Here is a 15,475-nt window from a genome sequence, read left to right on the forward strand (position 1 = left end):
CTTGAATGAATAGGTGTGTCCAAACGTTTGACTGGTACTGTATATATAGTCCATAAATGTAGCAACTACAGATTGCCCCTTTAAGTAAAAAACAATGTGCATGTGTCCATTAGGCCTATGGATTTGTTTTTTATCAGTATGAATTAGATTGAGCATTAAAACCTCCACCTTTATACCATAGGCTGGGATTCGCACTATGCAGAGCGCATAGTGTCCACTGGTTTCAAAAACAATGATTGATAGCAACTTAAACTTCTTCAATTCAACCATTATTGGGTTCAAATACACATTTAGATTTGTGAACCGCCATCCACAGCAACCACAATCCGTAAGGCGCAAACAGCTAAATGAGAGAGCAGCAGTGTGACTCACATCAATGCGCTATGTAGATATCAATAACAAGTGATATCCGTATCGCTGTAGACTACACCACTGCTGTTATCCTCACCTCCAAGCGTGTATTCAAATTGGATAATCTTTGGATGCCGACAGCAGAATCACCATTGGAAGACATAGCTTCGACTGTAGCCTACAAAGGCTAGGGCTGATTTCAAGGTTTTACTGCTAACCTACAAAGCAATACATGGGCTTGCTCCTACCTATCTCTGCGATTTGGTCCTGCCGTACATACCTACACGTACGCTACGGTCACAAAACGCAGGCCTCCTTATTGTCCTTAGAATTTCTAAGCAAACAGCTGGAGGCAGGGCTTTCTCCTATAGAGCTCAATTTTTATGGAATGGTCTGCCTATCCATGTGAGACGCAGACTCGGTCTCGACCTTTAAGTCTTTATTGAAGATCCATCTCTTCAGTAGGTCCTATGATTGAGTGTAGTCTGGCCCAGGGGTGTTTTATTTATTTATTTATTTATTTCACCTTTATTTAACCAGGTAGGCAAGTTGAGAACAAGTTCTCATTTACAATTGCGACCTGGCCAAGATAAAGCAAAGCAGTTCGACAACATACAAAAACACAGAGTTACACATGGAGTAAAACAACATACAATCAATGATGCAGTAGAAAAAAATAAGACTATATACAATGTGAGCAAATGATGTGAGATAAGGGAGGTAAAGGCAAAAAAGGCCATGTTGGCAAAGTAAATAAAGTATAGCAAGTAAAACACTGGAATGGTAGATTTGTAGTTTGAAGAAAGTTCAAAGTTAAAATATAAATAATATGGTGCAAAGGAGCAAAATAAATAAAATAAATAAATACAGTAGGGGAAGAGGTAGTAGTTTGGGCTAAATTATAGATGGGCTATGTACAGGTGCAGTGATCTGGGAGCTGCTCTGATAGCTGGTGCTTAAAGCTAGTGAGGGAGACAAGTGTTTCCAGTTTCAGAGATTTTTGTAGTTCGTTTTTGTAGTTTGTGTGAACGGAAAGGCACTGGGGCGACGAACTGCCCTTGCTGTCTCTGCCTGGCCGGGTCCCCTCTCTCTACCGGGATTCTCTGCCTCTAACCTTACTACTGGGGCTGAGTCACTGGCTTACTGGTGCTCTTCCATGCCGTCCCTAGGAAGGGTGCGTCACTTGAGCGGGTTGAGTCACTGACATGATCTTCCTGTCAGGGTTGGCGCTCCGCTCGGGTTCGTGCCGTGGGGGAGATCTTCATGAGCTATCCTCAGCCTTGTCTCAGGGTAGTAAGTTGGTGGTTTGAAGATATCCCTCTAGTGGTGTGGGGGCTGTGCTTTGGCAAAGTGGGTGGGGTTATATCCTGCCTGGTTGGCCCTGTCTGGGGGTATCGTCGGACGGGGCCACAGTGTCTCCCGACCCCTCCTGTCTCAGCCTCCAGTATTTATGTTGCAATAGTTTGTGTCAGATGGCTAGGGTCAGTCTGTTATATCTGGAGTATTTATCCTGTCTTATCTGGTGTCCTGTTTGAATTTAAGTATGCTCCCTTTAACTTCTTTGGGATAGGGGGCAGTATTTTCACGGCCGGATAAAAAAACGTACCCAATTTAATCTTGTTACTACTCCTGCCCAGAAACTAGAATATGCATTGGATAGAAAACACTCTAAAGTTTCTAAAACTGTTTGAATGGTGTCTGTGAGTATAACAGAACTCATATGGCAGGCCAAAACCTGAGAAGATTCCATACAGGAAGTGCCCTGTCTGACAATTTGTTGTCCTTCTGTTGCATCTCTATCAACATTACAGCATCTGTGCTGTAACGTGACACTTTCTAAGGCTTCCATTGGCTCTCTAAAGCCGCCAGAAAGTGGAATGGGGTGTCTGCTGTCTCTGGGCAAAGTACAGCAGCAGAGTTTGTAAGTGGTCAGCCTGGGGACAGTGAGACTGGAGATGCGCGTTCACGAGACTTCTCCATTTTTTTCTTTCAGCCTTTGAATGAATACAACGTTGCCCGGTTGGAATATTAGCGCTATTTTACGAGAAAAATAGCATAAAAATTGATTTTAAACAGCGTTTGACATGCTTCTAAGTACGGTAATGGAATATTTACACATTTTTTGTCACGAAATACGCTCGTGCGTCACCCTTCGGATAGTGACCTGAACGCACTAACAAAACGGAGGTATTTGGATATAGCTATGGAATATTTGGAACCAAAACAACATTTGTTGTTGAAGTAGAAGTCCTGGGAGTGCATTCTGACGAAGAACAGCAAAGGTAATCCAATTTTTCTAATAGTAATTCTGAGTTTAGGTGACCCCGAAGTTGGCGGATGTCAAAATAGCTAGCCGTGATGGCCGAGCTATGTACTCAGAATATTGCAAAATGTGCTTTCGCCGAAAAGCTATTTTAAAATTGGACATAACGATTGCATAAAGGAGTTCTGTATCTATAATTCTTAAAATAATTGTTATGTATTTTGTCAACGTTTATCATGAGTAATTTAGTAAATTCACCGGACGTTTTCGGTGGGTATGCTAGTTCTGAACATCACATGCTAATGTAAAAAGCTGTTTTTTGATAAAAAAAGGAACTTGATTGAACAAAACATGCATGCATTGTATAACATAATGTCCTAGGAGTGACATCTGATGAAGATCATCGAAGGTTAGTGCTGCATTTAGCTGTGGTTTGGGTTTATGTGACATATATGCTTGCTTGGAAAATGGCTGTGTGATTATTTGTGTCTATGTACTCTCCTAACATAATCTAATGTTTTGCTTTCGCTGTAAAGCCTTTTTGAAATCGGACAATGTGGTGTAAAATAGTTGATTGTTTGAGAAAATTTAATTGTGATATTTTAGTTGGTTTTGTATTTCGCGCCGTGCGATGCCATTGGCTGTTGGCTAGGGGTTCCGCAGGCGGAACGGGGTTCCGCTAGCAGAACGCCTGTCCTCAACAGGTTAATTCTCTCACCTCTCCCTCCCCTCCTGTAGGTCCTGAGCCCTGGGACCATGCCTCAGGACTACCTGGCCTGATGAGTGCTTTTTAGTTGTACAGTTTGTGTCATTATTTTGTTTTATATCTTATGTTTGTGGTGAGGTACATATTTCAGCGACCTATGCCTAGTTTCCTGAAACGAGTCACATATAGGGCAGAGTCTCACAAGCATTAGAAACAGCATTGGGTGTGAATACGGTGGGAACACGTGGATCTGAGCAAGTGTGATGTCATTAATGTTTGTGGATATGTATGTAAATGTTAAGTTGCCTATTGTTTTTGTCAATGTAGTTTTTGTTTAAAAAAATGTAATAAAGTAATATTTTATATTACAAAAAAGGTAATTGTCTGCTTTACTACAGATTGCTCAGGACTTCTACATTTTAAACCCGAACTGCTCAGGGAAGCTCAATGATAAGTGGATTGCGGTCTTCAAGGACAAAACACGCCCGCCCAGAGAGAAGCAGGCCCAAGATCTACTCTTGGAAGTGCAGGTATAGTTTGAAATTACTCTGCTGGTGGTGCATCAGATGCTCATTCATTTTTATCCTGAAACTATCAAGTTATTCACTAAACAATCTTCTCTCCGGATACACAAGGGGACATCGATTTAAGACTTCTGCCAGTGGTCCTCCCAACCAGTCTACAAGATAGGCAGGAAGACATTCAATCTCAGCTTCAAAGAGACCAGAAAGCCCTTCATTGATTTGCAGTCTGTAAGTTTAAATAGGGGTTAGACATTGGGGGATTGATGGGGAAATTAGATGGCATTTTGTAAACCTTGAATGAAAGGAACAGCATTCCAAAATCTGTTACGCATAACTTCACACTCCAAGACATTATGGTTTCCATCCAATTTGTGACAGATTCTAAAATCTGCATAAAAAAATATGCGCATTTTCCCACAGGAGATGTTTCCAGCAAACGTACTTTCTGTGTATAAAAGGCTGTGCGTGATGACATAATGCACTTAAAAAATTACTTTGCCTTCAAATTCCATCGCATTTTCAACTCTACTGATGGTTTTGTCACAAACTGTTGCGTTATGTAGCAAATGTGCCCACTATGGTCTTAGCACATGCGCTCTAGCCAACAGCTCGCACATACAGTGGTGGTAGGCTATCAACATTGAGATTATTACGAGTAAGAGCGATATTATTTGTATATCAAACGCCAGCCAAGCATCAATCATCTTGTCACTAGAATAAGATCTTTAATATTTGAATCATACAGACGAAGAACCGTATATGTGACATTTTTCAAAAAAAAGAGATATACATGAAAAATCATTATTGGACACCCTTTTTCTATAGTGAACCGGTTTCACAAGCTTTCCACGCGCTAATTAACAATATTTTTAAATTTAAAGATAGGCTCTCGTGGAATAACCGTTTATGTGCACCACTCAGAATGGACGGATAAGCGCACAACTTTTCTGTTGCTGATGAAAATCGCCGAAATGTGGGAAAGAAACGTAAAACAAAACTAAAAGAATGGAAAGACAGGCAAAGGAAGATCTTACGGAATGCGGGAAAACCCTATACAAATCGTAAGGGTCAAGAAAAAACGGTGAAAAGCTGTCCAAAAGAGGTATGTGGAAGAACCGTATATCAAAACAATCAAGCTAGCTAGCTATAGAGTACAGTAACTAACATGTATGTTCTGGGTTGTCTAATTTGTAACTATAGAGAAAACATATTAGCTAAAGTTCGTTGGCTACTAATTTATACACTATCGTTACAAATGTTATTGCTAGATTATAGAAGAAACATAGCTAGCTACTTTTTGTCCATCCACCGGATGATTCGACATGGCTACAGTAGCTAGCTAGTTATATGTAACGTTACACTGTATCCTGCAGGGAAGAGCGTGCTCCACGACGTGCAGAAAGGATTGTGGAAAGTTGACTGATGAGCGCAAGCTGCATCTGTTCAACAGTTTCTACACTGTCCCATACGATAAACAACAAGCGTTGATTCTCTCCGGCTTAGAACAGGTTAGAAATAGGACAAAACTCCTATTATAATAGCTATATTGAACACTTGCATAGTTTAACTTTGACAGTAATGATACGTACATTAACGTTAACTCTAAAAGTGCAGTGTTACACAATGGTGCAATACAAACTCATTCTGTGTATAGGTTGGGAGTGTGTGAAAGATGGGGGTCCTGATCAAGCAATACCCTGAATGTGCTACAGTATATGTTTTACTATCAATAAATGTATATGTTCTACAAAGAGAAGAATACCACATCATCTGCAAAATTCTGGGTTTATAGGGACATTTTCAAACAGCAGTCTCAATTTCGGCCAACCCAGGAGTGACACCTGTGGCAAATGTGACGCATTCTTCACTAAGATGTCAGCAGCAACATCTGAAGAGGAGAAGAGGAAGATTGCAGTTGAAAGTGAGTTGCACCATCGAAAAGCCGAAAAGGCCTACACACAGCTTCAAAGTGACACTGAGTGGGCTAAAGCCAATGCTGACTGCCATGTCATTTCTGTGGATCTATAGGGGGTGATGTACACCCCTAATCTGACCCACTCCAATGTCTACTACCAGCGGCAGCTGTCAAATTTTAACCTTTGCATCCAGGAACTTGGAAAAGAAGATCCTGCATACATGTGTGTTTGGCATGAGGGGATTGCACACCGAGGGTCCATTGAGGTAGCAAGCTGCATATTGAAGTGGGTGAAGACAAAATTCACGCCACTCACCAAACCAGAGGTGCGCAAGTTGATCATCTTCAGTGACAGATGCTGTGGGCAGAATAACAACTGGCGGATGCTCAATCTGATGTCGCTGCTCGTCTCTATGGGTTACTTTACCCAAGTTGAGCAGAAATTCATGGTCTCTGGTCATTCTTTTCTTCCTTGTGATCGATCTTTTGCCACCATCGAGAAGAGGTGCAAGGAGTCAGTCCTTCATACACCTGATGATGTTTCAAAGATGATACTTGAAGCACAACCAGCGAAACCATTCAAGGTGATGAGGATGCAATGTGAAGACTTCAGGCACCTTCCAGATTCTGTCCTCAAGCGACCAGCTGGACTACAGATCACCTCAGTGAGGTGGTTAAAAGTCACAGGTATTGCACAGAAAATAGTTTACTAACATCCCATCAACATGCAACATGTTGTTCTAACAATAAAATATCCTAATGATTCCCTTTTTTTATTCATTACAATATACAGTACATCTCTCTGTCACCACATTTAGCATTAACTCTAAGCAGTTAATACTTATTTACTGCTGTCACCTCAGTACAGAAGGACATTTCTTGCCTTTAGCATGGGTTTAACGCAATTCAAAACTTAATTGCTGATCATAGTGTTAAACGCAAAGAGAATGGTTTTCTGAACGTTTTGTAATATTGACCTTAGGGACCTGCATAATGGACATGCATATTGGCACATCACATTGATCCATATTTGATATGTACAAGTTGTGCTTCTTTTGATTGAATTAATTTAATTGTATTCTATTTTTGTAGTTATTCTATGGTATGTTCACATTGAGGGTTTCATTTTAAATGAGACTAAGATTTCATGACTCAACTTTTAAGAAAAGTCATCAGTGCTAAAGTTGATAGACCACCTTTAGATGAACCTCCATACAAATGAATTAACTACATATTGCATTTAAGTTATTTACATGAAGGGCATCTGTACTTGAAAGTACTTAAAACATCATATCAGGTGTTAAAAAAGGACATCTTACAAGTGTCATGCAAAATGTCACATATACTGTTCTTCCACAAACTGAAATCATCGCTGGAGATATACTGTTCTTCCACATTCTAAAAATTAAAACAGCAATAAAAGAAGTATTTTTTGAAATAACCAAAAAATATCAATTGTTGTTGGAAGATATGAGTATGGTGAATTATTTGTCAACCATAAAACACCTAATGTGGTACACACAATTAATAATATAAAAATAACTGATTATCTTAAAATGGAAAAATTGTCACATATATGGTTCTTCGTCTTTAGGATTCATTTATTGGAAACGAGCATCATGTTCATCACCTTGCACATTCACCATCCTGTGAAGTTCATCATCATTTAATTAATCTGTAGCACATGGTGAGGAGGAATAAAGGTCTGGGGCTGTTTGTCATGGGTCAGGCTAGCCCCCTTAGTTCCAGTGAAGGGAAATTGTAATGCTACAGCATAGAATGACATTCTATATGATTCTGTGCTTCCAACTTTGTGGCAACAGTTTGGGGGAGGTCCTTTCCTGTTTCCGCAAGACAATATCCCTGTGCACAAAGCGAGGTTGATACAGAAATATTTTGTCGAGATCGGTGTGGAAGAACCCTATAGGGAAATGCACAATTGGCCCAGCATCGTCTGGGTTAGGGTTTGGCCGGCATTGTAAATACGAATGCACAGAGCCCGGCACCAACTCCATATTAATGCCCATGATTTTGGAATGAGATATTCAACGAACAGATGTCCACTTACTTTTAGTCATGTAGTATATCATTGCATGACTCCAAGTTTACTTTGATATGATGGTTATTATATTAATATTTGCGCATAAAGGAGTTTCCACTGCCATTTCTCCATAATTCATTTTAATGACACAAAAAGATCCCACCATGTCGAACGAACGAATTGTCTGGAGGCACTTATAAAATTGTACAGGTATTTCACAGCCCGGTGGTGAATTTTTTGAATGGTTCAGGTAATTCATCTGCATGAAATGGTTGGATATATTCAGACCCATTGACTTTTTCCACTTTGTTACATTACAGCCTTATTCTAAAATGTATCAAATTGTTTTTTCCCCCTCATCAATCTGCACACAATACCCCATAATGACAAAGCAAAAACTGTTTTTTACAAATGTTTGCTAATTTATATATATAAAAAACCTGAAATATCACCTTTACATAAGTATTCAGACCCTTTACTTAGTACTTTGTTGAAGCACCTTTGGCAGCGATTACTGCATTGATTCTTCTTGGGTATGACACTACAAGCTTGGCACACCTGTATTTGTGGAGTTTCCCTCATTCTTCTCTGCAGACCCTCTCAAGCTCTGTCAGGTTGGATGGCGAGCATCGCTGCACAGCTATTTTCAGGTCTCTCCAGAGATGTTTGACCGGGTTCAAGTCCGGGCTCTGGCTGGGCCACTCAAAGACATTCAGAGACTTGTTCCGAAGCCACTCCTGCCTTGTCTTGGCTGTGTGTTTAGAGTCGTTGTCCTGCTGGAAGGTGAACCTTCGCCCCAGTCTGAGGTTCTGAGTGCTCTGGAGCAGGTTTTCATCAAGGATCTCTCTGTACTTTGCTCCCAGTCCCTGCCACTGAAAAACATCCCCACTGCAATGCTGCCACCACCATGCTTCACCGTAGGGATTGTGCCAGTTTTCCTCCAGATGTGACGCTTGGCATTCAAGCCAGAGTTCAATCTTGGTTTGATCAGACCAGACCATCTTGTTTCTCATCGTCTGAGAGTCTTTAGGTTCCTTTTGGCAAACTCCAAGCAGGGCTGTCATGTGCCTTCTACTGAGGAGTGGCTTCCATCTGGCCAATCTATCATAAAGGCCTTCTGGAAGGTTCTCCAATCTCCACAGAGGAACTCTGGAGCGCTGTCAGAGTGACCATTGGGCTCTTGGTCATCTCCCTGACCAAGGCCCTTTTCCGTAAATTGCTCAGTTTGGCCGGGCGGACAGCTCTAGGAAGAGTATTGGTGGTTCTAAACTTCTTCAATTTCACGACTGATGGAGGCCACTGTGTTCTTGGGACCTTCAATGCTTCAGACATAAAAAAAAAAAACGTTTTGTCTTTTTCGGGTATTTTGTGTAGATATGAGAAAAAGTCAAGGGGTCTGAATACTTTCAGAATGCACTGTATCTATACTTTAATATACTTTTGATGAATTTATGAGGCATTGCAAGACGAGACATTGCGAGATACAGATTATCAAGATTTAGCCTATGCACACGGTTCAGTCTGTCTGTCTGGCCGTCCTTTCACTCCATCGCTGGCTCGCCTGCTCTTTTTTCTTTGCTATGAAAGATGCAAAAGTGTGTTCAGTCTTCAGTCTGTTGCGTGTAGAATAGCTTAGCCTACTCATTGATAGCTTCTACTTTGGTTAACTTGTGAGACATTGCAAGCCAAGGGCCAGGTCAACGAGTGCAGGATCCAGCTGAAGAACTCTGTTCAGGATATGAGAGAGAGCCTTACCACAGCGCTGATGAGGAGAGAGCTAGTGCAGGTAAAGGAGGAGATGGCAAAGGAGTTGCCTGTCATCAAGAGGGTGCTGTGGCATTGTAGAGAGTCCCAGAGAGGAGCTGCAGCAAAAATTTCTTAAAACCTGTTTTTGCTTTGCCATTATGGGGTATTGTGTGTAGATTGATGAGGTATGTGGAAAAAGCAAAGGGGTATGAATACTTTCCGAATGCATTGTATATGTGAACAGTAACCTGAGGAAGGTTTTCTGTAGTATTATAAATGGACGTGTTCTAAACTTCCTTAATAAGCACAATGTCTTAGATAAAAGCCAAAATGGATTTATACCAAAACATCGCACGACCGATCATATTTACACACTAAACACCCTTATAGATAAACATGTCCACCAAAATAACACATGCATGCTTGCCAGGGTTGCAATCTCAGCCCTGTGCTCTTCAATATTTACATCAATGAATTGACCAATATACTAGAAAAATACTTATTCTCCACAATTCAGAGGTTAAATGCTTGCTCTATGCAGATGACCTGTGCCTGCTGTCACCCACAGCATATGGCCTACAGCAGAGCCTGGACCTGCTAGAGCAGTACTGCCAAACCTGGGCCCTGGCAGTAAACCCCAAAAAGCCCAAAATAAATGATTTTCCAGAGAAGATCCAGATCTCAGGGAATTAGACAAGTTCTCAATTGGTACAAAATTCTGTACTGCAAATAGGAAATACCTATTCAAATTTGTCTAAAACCAATTGAATGTGTCATTGAACCAATTGCACTTCATTGCAGCGAGGTATAGGGTCCACTTGCAAAACAAGATTTCGTCCAATGGGACAAACACCCCATTGAAATCCTGCATGCAGAGAGCTGTAATATTCTCCTACATGTCCAGGACGAAAACTACAAACAATTTATGCATGGCAGAATTAGGCCAATATCCACTAATAATAAAAATGTAAAAAGAGCAATTACAGTACATTTTGGAAACATCTGAAATACAGTGACCCCTTTCATATCACAACCAAGCCCTGCAATGGCTGAGAATAAAAAAGAGTCCCCTCATCCAGCTGGTCCTGGGGCTGAGTTCATAAACTTGTTCTACTAACCCACTGAAGCCTCAGGACCAGAACATCCAATCAATCAGAATAAACAAAAAAATACAAATCCAAAGTAAGCTTTGTCAATATGTGCATCGTCACATCATACCAACAAAGCAATTTAGAGAGAGAGAGAGAGAGAGAGAGAGAGAGATGCAACAGGTTTTGTGTGCAATCTACAGTGGGAATTTACAAACTAAGCATGTCTGTTTACTCAGTCTGCCAGATCAGAGGCAGTAGGGCTGACTAGGGATATTCTCTTGATAAGTGTGTGTCCTGCTAAGCATTCAAAAATGTAACGAGTACTTTTGCGTGTGAGGGAAAATGTATGGAGTAAAAAGTAAATTATTTTCTTTAGGAATGTAGTGAAGTAAAAGCAAAAGTTGTCAAAAATATAAATAGTAAAGTACAGGTACCCCAAAAAACGACTTAAGTAGTACTTTAAAGTAGTTTTACTTAAGTACTTTACACCACTGACTGAGACTGCAATAAAAGTAGGGCCCGTATTAACCACCATCATCATCATTATGGTAGTCACAATTAGCGTCAGGAAATGTCAAATTCATTCACAACCATTTTAATCCGCCTGCAGGCTAATGTTCTATAGCCGCAATTTGCCCTAATTGGCTGAATTTGACTCCATCTGCTCCAAAGCAAAGCATGGGTAGACGGCTAAGCTAACGCTAAGCGCTAACCCATTGGTCAACGGCAGTGGGTGAAATTTACCTTCTTTAATACTGAACCAACTGACATTTTGGAACAGAATGAGAATAACAAGAGGAAAATCCATGCTGCGCTGCCAATAGCACACGACTGCTCTCAGAAAACAGCCATGAGAAATTGCTGAGAGAGGAAGAAATCTACAAGACAGCGAACCCAATCGATCTCACAGGGCAAAAACATTTTTTTCTCAAAGCCAGATGGACTGGGATTTAAAGGTCTTCCACTCTATCCATTTCCATCTCGGTCTGTCTCCCTCTTTTTCCATTTCCCTCTCCGTCTCTCTCTTGCTTTCTATTCCCCTCTCTCAATTTCCCTGTCTCTCTCTCTCTATTTCCATCTGTCTCTACCAATCTCTCTATCTCCCCATTTCCCTCTGTCTCTCCGTCTCTCTCGTCACCTATTAGAGGGCAGGAAATAACATCCACAAAGCTAAGGGATGGCCTGAGGGGCTTGGAGACTAATAAACACAATTAAGTAGGGATGAACAGTCACACAAGACCTCTCAGACTGGAGAGAGAGAGAGGTCCACTGCTGTAACCTAAGCAGTACTGAGAGTATTGGATGTGAAGGACTCCCACAGTAGACAGCCACAGTATTCTCCCAGGGCACCACACACACACAGGGGACCTTCACCTAGGACTCTCAGTCTTGGTGGTAAATAAAAACTAAATCCAACCCAGACGGAGGAAGAATGGATTTGTCCCAACATGTCCCTCAAGCCTCCTGTGTCCTCCTCCCTGAGAGTTCTGCTGGAGGTAGAACTCACATCCCTAAGTGCTTCTGATCTCTTATTCCCTAAACACTCCCTCTCTTAATACCTACTCTGACACTCTATCCTACACTCCACACTCTCCATAACCCTTCTCATGAAAGCTGAACAGAAGCTGAAACTTTATACAGTACATTTGGTATACTGTTTGTGTATGTTTTTGCTGTGTGTGTGTCTGTGTGTGTGTGTTCTGGGTGAGGTGTTTACCTCCTGCTAGACACCCACTTCGCAGAGCAATATAGTTTCCCTTGACGTATGGTTCAATTAATTTACACGTGAATAGGAAGTCTTGTTCTATTCTGTTCAGTCATGAAAACAGACAGACGTAAGACATTTAGCATACAGGTGGATTCAGTAGAGAGCCATGCTGCTCCGTGGCAGAGCGGAGCAGGGGGTGTGGTGGCTGTCAGATCATGTTAACCATGGGCGTGACGGCACAGAGAAGCATCACAGCAGCCGGTGTCAGGGCACATTTTTCAACAGCGTGAAGAGCCAAAAACAGCTCTGCCAAGTAGTGTTGAGCTCTACAGATATACACTACACAGCACAGGATGCAATGCCCACAGACAGATCTTTAGCATGGTCACTTGTTCTACTGTATACTCAAACAGGTAAGGTGTGTAAACCCAAACACTTGCACTAAAGGCAAATCTTTCTAAACAACATATTTTACTGGAATTAATTGGCATTTGGTCTTATTCAAATATTTCTAAATTACATTTTTCTTCATCCCTTCGGGATTCCGGTGGAGGGGAGGATGCATTTGACATATGCATATTTGAACAGGGTCTCTGAGTTTGTGTGAGTCTATCTGTTTCTCTGGATTGCAGGGACAACAACAGAAGTAGCAGGTGCTGTATCTCTGTTAGAGTTCCTTATCTGTGCAGCTATCTGTGCAGAGTGAGGGGGTATAGTTTATCTTCCTTTAGCCCTCTGATAACATCTACAGTGGTTCCTCCTTTAAAAGTTGCGAGCTTACACTGCGGGACTTAGAGGTACCCAGCGTCACGGCTTCATTGCGCCAGACCACCACAAGGGGGAGTTAGAGCACTCATTATGCATTTGGGTCCCAAGGTTTTTATATGACCGATCATAACGAGTGGTTCTAATGACGAATTTGACGCGAGCCACCCCTCCCTGGTGACTTTCTTCAGCAAAGATGGCTGACAAAACATTACGGGGAGGCAAATGTAAGTAGTTATAACATCATAATGAGTCAAGCAAAAACAAATACAATTGAGAGGAATATAAAAGTTAATATAGAGACAAACGATTGTGCGTATTTTTGTCATAAAATTCATTTATGAAAATCGCTATTTTGCAAAAATATCCAAAACCAGGTGTATCAAACTCCATTCTGTGAATGATACTGTGTCTGCATGCATGTATTACAATTATACACTTCAACAGTGTTTACCACTCCTGCTCCTGGGACATCAATGATTACACATTGTAACTATGCAATAGACTAGAAACATGTTTTGTAATTCATATATACAGAATAAAAAACAGTACATCCTGCGCGTGCTGAATGATGTGTGGAAGAGAGCGAGGAATGAGATGGGAGTAACAATCCAGGCTATTTGCTCTGCGACCTGCATAATAATGTAATGAAACAAGCAGGGAGCAGGTTTCGAAACCTCAACATTCTAGCCCGAAGTCCAGCACGCTATCGACTGTGCCCAAATTTATTAATTGGGGTTGGGGCCGATTGTGGCTAAAAACACTATCTATTGGAATCTTTAACATGTGGAAAGGGGAAAAGGTATTATTCTTAGTTTTTCACAAGCGTAGCAGGATGGGCTATTAGATGAACAATAGACTATTCAACCTTTACTAAAGAATTGTCTAATAGCCGAGCTAGGTGTGAACCCCCCCCCTTCCCAACTTGAGCTAGGTGTGAACCCCCCCTTCCCAACTTGAGCTTGGTGTGAAACCCCCCCTTCCCAACTTGAGCTAGGTGTGAACCCCCCCTTCCCAACTTGAGCTAGGTGTGAACCCCCCCTAACTTGCAACAAATCATTTGTATCCATCTTTCCACATCTCCCTACACACGGTTAATGTTCTGAAAAAAATGATCTATATATATCTATGGTTCGAATTCAGGCTGTATCACATCCGACCATGATTGGGAGTGCCATAGGGCGGCGCACAATTGGCCCAGCGGGTTTGGCCGGGGTAGACCTTCAATGGCCAGGGTAGGCTGGTGCTGAAAATATAGCTAGCTTGTTATGCAAGTGTTGCACACCAACAGATGGAGAAAACCTACACCAGTCGAGCAATTCATTTCAACAATAATCTTCATTTTAATTTGACTTTACAAACAACAAGAGGGCTTAATTGGAGTCTTTTTCTTCAGAGCCTAGACCTATATAAAATAACTTACTGGCTGAGGTAGACTATGAGGCTTTATTAGGCCTACTTACAATTGCAACTGGTCAAAAATGTAGCATTCTACATAAAACAATAATTTAAAGAAAGATAGTCTGCATGTTCGATCTAAACAATGTAACTAATAATTAAAAGCGCATATTTGTAAATTCCAAACTCTAAAAGTAATTGGAAAGGTAGGTACAAATTATGTGTGAAACAATAAAGAACGTAAACAAGATGCTGTGTTTTTATTTACAGTAGTTATTGACAACTGAAGGCATTTTGAAAACAGGTTTTCAAACACTTGTTTTTCACAACTGTAGCCCATCATGCAAATGTTTCCTATTAGCAGGACAATAGACTTGTTATAACCCGGCTACTGTTGTGAAAATCCTCCAACTTGCAATGTATTCAATGCTTAAGTACTCTAAAGTGTTACATTTCTAACTCAAAACAGCAGTACAGTATTTATTCAGCAACATCTTTATGCTTTTGTTAATAAAATAACGAGAAAAAAGACATTCAAATGCGGATGTTTATATAAGCTACATTTTAGCACTTCCACCCAGCTCCACGACCACAGGTAAAACCTTGATGAGATGATCAATGTATTTGTTGCATTGTTGTATCGTCAATTTCTCTAGCCAAAACATCTTGATGGCCTTGACCAGTTCATCTTTGCTTGTCGGCTTGGCAGAGCTATGGATGAATGTTTTCAGTTGATGCCAAACAAGTTTGATCAGGTTTAAATCAGGAGACCTACGTACATGTAGAGATGAAAAAATATTTTTAGATATACTGTGGGCCTACCGAAGGAGTTGTAGGTATTTTATTTATTTATTAACCTTTATTTTACTACATAAAGGTCTACTTACTCTGCTGGCGTCTTGACCCAATTTATTCCCTCATTTGCAATGCAAACCCGGGCGGCAATGTATTTTGGGTCATTGTATGC

General features: G+C 41.0%; 1 protein-coding gene across 7 annotated transcripts in view; it reads right to left on the reverse strand.

Annotated features, from left to right (window-relative positions):
- The window catches only part of LOC115174438 (wiskott-Aldrich syndrome protein family member 1), a 172,257-nt gene that overhangs the window by 36,636 nt on the left and 120,146 nt on the right, over positions 1–15,475 (reverse strand). The window lies entirely within an intron of this gene.

This window comes from Salmo trutta, chromosome 35 (assembly GCF_901001165.1).
Source record: "Salmo trutta chromosome 35, fSalTru1.1, whole genome shotgun sequence".
In the NCBI taxonomy this organism is placed as follows: domain Eukaryota; kingdom Metazoa; phylum Chordata; class Actinopteri; order Salmoniformes; family Salmonidae; genus Salmo; species Salmo trutta.